The sequence below is a fragment of the Haemorhous mexicanus genome, chromosome Z, assembly GCF_027477595.1.
Source record: "Haemorhous mexicanus isolate bHaeMex1 chromosome Z, bHaeMex1.pri, whole genome shotgun sequence".
Lineage (NCBI taxonomy): Eukaryota > Metazoa > Chordata > Aves > Passeriformes > Fringillidae > Haemorhous > Haemorhous mexicanus.
The window spans coordinates 87032482-87040833 of NC_082381.1; the positions used below are offsets into that span (position 1 = coordinate 87032482).

The 8352-nt window shown below is 45.9% G+C and overlaps 1 long non-coding RNA gene across 1 annotated transcript in view; it reads left to right on the forward strand.

Annotated features, from left to right (window-relative positions):
• The window catches only part of LOC132341664 (uncharacterized), a 167749-nt gene extending 160732 nt beyond the window's left edge, over window positions 1-7017 (forward strand). Inside the window, exon 3 of the long non-coding RNA XR_009490283.1 lies at window positions 6919-7017. This is a non-coding gene — a long non-coding RNA (uncharacterized LOC132341664). The remainder of the gene's footprint in view (window positions 1-6918) is intronic.
• The last annotated feature ends 1335 nt before the right edge of the window (window positions 7018-8352 follow it).

Consider the following 8352-nt stretch of genomic DNA (forward strand, 5'->3'; position numbering starts at 1 on the left):
TGGCACAGCTTTTAAAATGGCACTACTTAGAATCAAGTGCAATTACAGTGTATTTAAATGAGTATTAAAGTATTTGTATTACCAGTTTGCAAATTCAGCATCTTGAGAAGCCCAAATGGATTTTCATGTAATTATTGTCATTAACTCAAAGAAGTAAATGCTCAGCAAAGAGTCTGCTCTAAAAAAAAAAAAAAAAGGCAAGCGCATAAATGTATAATTAAATGGCATCTTCATGCTCAATTCCTCACATGATCTTCTAAAATATACACCTCCTAACTCCTGAGTACCTTGGTGGCATAGCCCAAGCTGCTTTTCTGCATAGCGTTAGCATCAGGGTAAGCTATATTTGGGTCTCAGAAGTTTCTCTTAGGAAGGTGACATTGAGAAATTTTCTTTCCCTGAAGCCTATTTATCTGCTTTTCATGCTAGGAGATCCTTGCCTGCCATTTTCTACAAGTACTAGGAACAAAAACTTTGCCAAACAAATTTACTCTCATGACTGCTGTGCCATCCCTACTAGACATCAGAGTTATTGTGTGTTCCACACCAAATCTCAATCAAAATGGCTCATAGTTATAAAATCATAGAATGACAGAACAGTTCAGAAGAGAACTTAAATGTCATCCTGTTTCACCCCCTGCCATGGGCAGAAACACCTTCCACTATCCCAGGGTGCTCCAAGACCTGTCCAACCTGGCCTTGGACACTTCCAGGGATCCACGGGCAGCCGCAGCTGCTCTGGGCACCCTGTGCCAGGGCCTGCCCACCCTCACAGGGAAAAGTTTCTTTATAATAAATGAGGTCATCCAGTTCTTCACTTCTTGTAAACTTGCATATGCTTTGGCAAGGTGAGTTTTAGAAGCTGATAAATAGTAGAGACCAGGAATAGCTGGAAACTCCAGGATGAAAAGTGGTGATTCTGTGTTTGACACCATCGACATGTGGCCTCAGTGACCCTTCAGTCTCCATGATCCATTAGCAAAATGGGCACAGGAGTCCTTGTTTGTAGAATGTCCTCATCATCCTACAGTGACAGTTGATATGAAAGCTCAAATCACTGATCAGTTCCAGGAGTAGCATGTGGTACTTTATAATAGAAAACCTTCAACCTACCCCTTAGGGATCATGAACCCATGAATGACATAAGACTGTCCTTAAGGGTAGCTGGCTTTTAGAACAAGATAATTTAGAAGGATATAGGGAGAGCAGGGGGTTTTGGCATTGGCTGAAATAGAAAAGGCAAGAAAACAAAAGAAAACAAAGATTATGTTTGCCTAGGTTTAATGAGGATGCAATTATAGGCTGGGAAGTCTATCAGGAATCTGATATCTCTATGTAACAAACCTCTGCCTCAAGGCAGACATTGAATAGTTACTGGTAACAAACAATGTGACATTCAGAGTGCTCGGCAGCCCTGAGAGCTGGACTTGGGTGAACCTGATAAGGTTCAACAAGGCCATGTGCGAGGTTCTGCATGTGTTTTGGGACAATCCAAAACACAAACACAGGCTGGACAGAGAATGGGTTGAGGGAATCTTGGAGATGAAGGACTAGGGAGGGTTGATGGATGAGAAGCTCAGTATCCATCAATGTGCACTGGAAGTCCATAAACCACATGAGAAAAGGAGATGGAGAAGGGCTTTGGAAAGTGCATGGAGTCGTGGTACAAGGGGAAATGACAAGAGGAAACACTGTCAGGGGACAGGGTTATATTGATTTTATGATATTAGGAAGAAATTATTCCCTGTGAGGGTGGCGAGGCCCTGGCACAGGTTGCCCAAAGAAGCTGTGACTGCTCCATCCCTGGAAATATCCAAGGCCAGGCAGGATGGAGCTTCGAGGCAGCTGGGCTAGTGGAAGGTGTCCCTGCCCTTGGCAGAGGGCTTGGCACTGAATGATCTTTAATGACCCCTTTCCCTTTCAAGATCCCTACCAGTACAAACCATTTCATAATTCTATCATTTCATGATTAATCTCCCTTTTAGAGAAGGTCAATATTTGCTCAAGATAAAAATAATTATTTCTGTTTGCTAAGTAATGGTGACTTTAGAAACAGTCTGATCAAGGAACTGCTTTCACCAGGCTCAGATGTTTTCATTCATAATCTCAGTGCTTGCTCCGCTGTCTGACAAGGAATATTTCTCTCTCTTGATTGTCCCAAGGAGGTCCTTATTCCACCTAGATGTAGTACCTGCTCTCAAACTGGTGCATGAACTTCATTTCAACTGCTACAAGGGCAATTTCAAACTTAGAAATGTCAGTGTCTAGTACAGGGCTTTGTTTTATAAACATTCCTTTGTTAATGAAATTGGAAAAGTTCAGAGGAGGAATTTTCCATGAGTAATTCCTCATGCAAGCACTACTTAAAAGTCCCTTCTCTCAAATTCGCTTTGACAGCTGCTTGGGAAATAATAATAAATAAACTAATTAATTAATAATAATAATAAATAATCTTAGCCTTATTTCTATATTAACAGAGTGAATATCTGCAGACTAAGGCACTGGAACCCAAATTTCTGGGTCTTCATCCAACATGATGTTCTCTGCTGCCTTTTGGCTGGAACAAACCCACACAGAGAGGAAACAAGGCTGGTGGTCAGCTACTGGAGACCTCCACTTTCACAGGACACTCATATGATGCCATGAGCCAAAGGGAAACACCACTTTGTGGTGTCTGTGTATTTCACAAACCCTTCAAAAGCCTTTTTTCTTTCCCTACTGCCATCCACAAGCTGATTCCACCTGCTGTCTCTTAGAGACAGATTGCCATTTCAGGGAAAGGGAGCTGGAATTTCATAATGTGTTTCCACAGCACCCTGTGAAATGGTGATGGGATCTCCAGGGATTTCTGAAGTACAGATAATAATCTGACAGACTACTCCAAGCAGGGGCTGTCAATCAAGAGCGAGTTATTCACATCCCCTCTGTCAGGCTCCCATCACTCCATGGAGCTGTTGCCAGGTCTTCAGCAGCCAGAGCAGAGGGGAGAGGAAAGAGCCATGGCCAGCTGGTGCAGCCTGGGCCAGCTCCCTGCACAGGCTAAAGGGGCTGATTATTGCTGTAGGAGAACAGGAGAAAAATGAGAGCCAGGAAGTAAAAGCTGACATGGCCCTGCAGATTGAGCACCTTTGAGCATTTCAGTCTCAGGTGACAATCCACATTGTAGTCCCTGCCTGCATCTCCCACATATCCCAGAGCTTTTCCACCCCAACTCGGGTCCAACTCTCCTGCCCTGCCTTTGTCACTCTCCTGACATGAGTGGCCTAAGACAAACACTCACCCAAACTGCTCCTCTGGTTTTAGATTCAGAGCCTGAAGCCATTGAGGACAAACAGTAAAGCACCAGAGCTGTGGGTACCTACAACTCTCCCTGCTGCCTTGAGCTGCTCCACAGATTTGCTAAAAAAAATCTAAAATCTATCATGGACCACAAAAACAGGCAATGTGTAAAAAGAGATAAAATAAGTTAATGAAATCTTGAGTGCACAGACAACACAAGAAAATTTGGGTGAAGAAAACTGAGGAACAGCCCTGTGCACCACAATCTCCATCAAAAAAACTGTGCTGATTGAACCAGAAATGTTCAAACTGGATAAGGAAAAACTGTGAATCATGCAAGAAGCCCAGTGCTCATTTCACTGCCCTGCAGTTGTAACACAAAGGCTTTCCAAGAGATAAATATTCCTATCGTGATGAGTGATCTTTGAGTCTGCAGCCACGTCCCTCCCTTGAAAAAGGAAGTGATGGAGTGCTGTTAGCACTGCCTTGTGCCCTTTTGATTTCAGCACTATAAATATTTCCCTTGTCACTGGAACTGGCCACAACAAGGACTGGCTAAAATAAAAACCCTCTCTGAAAATCAAAAGAGCAGAAATTATACGGAGTGGTTTTGGGCTTTGCAGTCCACCCAGGACACACAGAGCTTTGAGGTCCAGCTCTTAGGAAGAGTGACCTGTTTAAAATCAAAATGTTTTTATCACTTCTTAGTCCTGAATTAATGAAGAAAGACAAGAAGAGAAAAATAAATCTAACTAGGCCTTGAGTGGGACATTGTCTTGAGATGATATATTCAAAGCTTTATTATAGAATTATAGAATGGTTTGGGATGGAGGGGACCTTAAAAATCACCCCATCCCACCCCTTGCCATGGGCAGGGACACCTTCCACTCTCCCAGGTTGCTACAAGCCCCATCCAGCCTGGCCTTGGACACTTCCAGGGATTGGACATGCAAAGTTTTCCACCATTCCTTCAGGGAAGAAAGAAGACATGTGAGTGAGAAAATGAGCTTGCATCATTGATGTTTCTTTCTTATATAAAGATATAAAAATGATGGATTTTAAAAAATATCTTATTTTCTATTTTAATTATGTCTAGTCTAAAGCACTGTCTGATGACAGAAAGTCTTCTAAAGTATAAGATAAGAAAAAGTAAAGTATCTGAAAAGGAAACTTTTGCTGAGTGTTTATACAACACCAGTGCTTAACCTTTGGTCTTCAGAAAACCTGTCTTAAAATTTAAATACTACCACTTGAATTGATTCACAGGGTCTTTACAAAACAGCTCAAAGATTATTCACTGAAAGTCGCAGCAAGGACAAGCAGAGAAATACTAGAATTCAAAATGTGAAAGCCTATTGTTGAGGTTCTGTTTGTCAAAAGGACAACAACAAGAATTTAGAGAACTTGTAAGAGGAAGAAGGACATTTGCTGAAAAAACCTCATAGGTTGCCTCTAAACACTGCTTCTCCTATATATCATGAATAATTCAGAGGAGAGAAGCCAAGTTGCATCCCTTTCTATCTTATCCCTTTCTAAGATAGAAAAGACTGTAAAGATTTCCATAAATAGCAATTTTCTGCATTAAAAGCTGCCTGTGGAGAATGTTTCTGCCCTGCTTTCCAAAGAAAACAAGGACTTACATGATCCAATTTATGTGTGTATCATCTCATCTCTTTGTGTCCCCCTGACAACTTTTGAACCTGTTTCAACAAAATTTGTTAGAATTGTACATGTTTCATGAAAATTTACTGCCTGGGGGAAGACAGGAACTTGATTAGTTGCACCAGACAGAACAAGAGAGGCTCCAGTTACCCTTTATCAAAATGTGGAGAATCTGTGTTGGGTGGAGACATTATTCATATCACAGCTATGGGAAAATCTCAAATTGGCACCCTAGTTTAACCAGAAAGTTCAAACCTGAGACACACATCCACAAGAAACATGGTTTTGTTAATTCTGCTGCTCATGGAACAGCTTGTTCCCACTTACATCTTTAGTTGAAGATATTAGCAAAGATGACACTTCTTCCATTAAAACTATAGTTTCCAAAAGTAATCAGCTTTTGACAGCAAAAGAAGAAAAAAAAAGTCTTTTAAAGACGTTTTAGATGTCTTTGAAAGGTGGCTCTTCTTGGCCATCTATGCAAACAAACTCCTAACACAAGCATATGTCTGTTTCATTGTGCTGAAATATGAGTGGTGAGAACTTGGGCCAGCAATCCACAGCTCCTCTGAGGGCAGGCTGGGTGTGTTGTTCACAAAGAAAGGCACCAAGGTGTTTGTGTTGATTCTGAGAGATCCTTTGAAGTCCCAGCAGAAAGGAACTACTTTCTGTTCACCACCTAGGGGTGGAGCTGCCAGAACACCACAGTGGTCCCAGCAACTGGGTCCTTTATCCCATGGGCCCTTGGTGCTTCTCAAAGATTTTTTGCATCTAGACAAGTTGCTGGTGTGTTTCCCTATAAATATATTCACATTTTATTTACTGGTCTCCCATAAAGCCTTTGACACCATACCCCGCAACATCTTTCTCTTTAAATTGACATGGACTTGGTGGGAGAACTATTAGATGGATCAGGAGCTGGTAGGATGGTTGCATCCAGAGGGTTGTGGTGAATGGCTCAAGGTCCCAGGTGGTCCCTCAGGGTCCATCTGGGCACCAGTGGTATTGAATGTCTTCATTAATGACACAGACAGAGGGATCCAGGGCACCCTCAGTGGATTTGCAGATGGCACCAAGCTGAGAGGTGCAGCTGACACACCTGGAGGATGGGATGGCATCCAGAGGGACCTGGACAGGCTGCAGAAGTGGCCCAGGAGAATCTCATGAGGTTTAACAAGGCCAAGTGCTGGAGCTGCACCTGGGTCAGGGCAGCCCCAGGGATCAACCCAGGCTGGGGGTGAGCAGAGGGAGCAGCCCTGGGAGAAGGACCTGGGGGTGCTGTGGGTGAGAGCTGGGCCTGCCCCAGCCTGAACCCCCTGCCCTGGGCTGATCCCCCAGCGTGGGCAGCAAGGCAGGGGGGATTCTGGCCCTGTGCCCCTGGGCTCAGGTGAGACCTCACCTGCAGAGCTGCCCCAGCCCTGGCTCCAACAGCACAAGGACCTGGAGCTGCTGGAGTGAATCCAGAGGGGGCAGCAAGGTGATCAGAGGGATGGAGCAGCTCTGCTGTGGGAAAAGGCTGAGAGAACTGGGATTGTTCAGTCTGGAGAAGAGGCACCTTCAAGGTGACTTAATTGAGCTCTTCAGTACCTGCAGGGAGCTGATAAAAAAGATGGAGAGAGACTATTTATAAGGGTCTGGAGTGACAGAACAAGGGGGAATAGCTTCCCATTTCCCAGAGGGCAGGGTTAGATGGGGTGTTGGAAAGAAATTCTTCCTTGTAAGTGTGGTGAGGCCCTGGCACAGGGTGCTCGGAGCAGCTGTGACTGCCCCATCCCTGGTAGTGTCCAAGGCCACGTTGGATAGGGCTTGGAGCAACCTGGGATAGTGAAAGGTGTCCCTGCCCATGGCAGGGAGGTTTGGATCCGGTTGGTCTTTAAGGTCCATCCAACCCAAACTATTCTGTGATGTTATTGTCTCACTCTCACTCTTATTCTGTGGCTCTCCAGCATTTCAGATTCCTGTATCTCTTTGCTTTAGGAAGACGTGTCCAGAAGCCATCCCCAGTTACCCACACACTGCAGACTGAACCAGACAGGCTCAACTCTGCAAGAGGACAGATCATCCCACGTTTCCCTGGTGAGTTCAGGCTCCCTGAGTGTGTGTGTGTCTTCCTGTCCATGGAAGTCTCTCATCTGAGTATGCTGTTCACCTCTCTGCTATGCCAGAGCCTTTCATTCAGGCCAGAAACTCATTGATTTGACAGGGAAGGCAGTTTCTTCCCAGCTGCCTTTCAAAGTGGTTTCTCAACTGTTGAAGCACAACTAACTATATCCCTTCACTGGAGGACACCCTGGCAGATAGCACACCAGGAGGATCCTTGGTGTTTGCAGCACCATGAACATATCCAAGCTATAGCAAGGCTCTCAGTCCACCCTGTAGTTCTGACAACCTCAAGGTTCACTTTCAGGATGTTGTAAGGATCAATTACTCCTCCAAATTAAAGCATATTTAGTTCTTTGCACGATATAGGGGAAATGGGGTGGTAGAAGAGCCATACCATAACTAAAAAGCCACTACTTCTCACTACAATCACTACTCAGAGAGGGGAGAGTTGTGTGCACACATTTTCTGCACTAGCAGAGCTTCACAGAATGACAGAATGGTTTGGGCAGGGACACCTTCCACTGTCCCAGGGTGCTCCAAGTCCCATCCAGCCTGGCCTTGGGCACTGCCAGGGATCCAGGGACAGCCACAGCTGCTCTGGGCACCCTGGGCCAGGGCCTGCCCACCCTCCCAGCCAGCAATTCCTCATTCCCAATATCCCATCTGTGCCTGCCCTCTGGCCCTGGGAAGCCATTCCCTGGCTGCTGTCCCTCCATGCCTTGTGCCCAGTGCCTGTGCAGCTCTCCTGGAGCCCCTGGAGGCCCTGGCAGGGGCTCTGAGGTGTCCCTGGAGCCTTCTCTTGTGCAGGTGAGCAGCCCCAGCTGTGCCAGGCTGGCTCCAGAGCAGAGGGGCTCCAGCCCTGGCAGCATCTCCGTGCCCTCCTCTGCACTGGCTCCAGCAGCTCCAGGTCCTTGTGCTGTTGGAGCCAGGGCTGGGGCAGCTCTGCAGGTGGGGTCTCACCTGAGCCCAGGGGCACGGGGGCAGAATTCCCCCTGCCCTGCTGCCCATGCTGGGGGACAAGCCCAGGGCAGAGTTGGTTTTCAGGGCTTGAGTGCATACTGATGGGTCATGCTGAGCTTCTCTTGACATGGTTTAGTCTCTAAAAGGTAAAGCAGGGCATGAGCATCGAGGTTATTCCCTTCAGCATGGACTCCATGAGGGTGTAACCCACAGCCTTTCAGGAGAAATGACTTCACCTTTTACAGGCAGCCCCTGAAGATTGCATATGGCCCCGCTCAGTGAGAGATCCAGTCTGTGACTGGTAATGGTCACATCTGAATTGTCGATTTTTAGGAGAGGCCAAGCCTA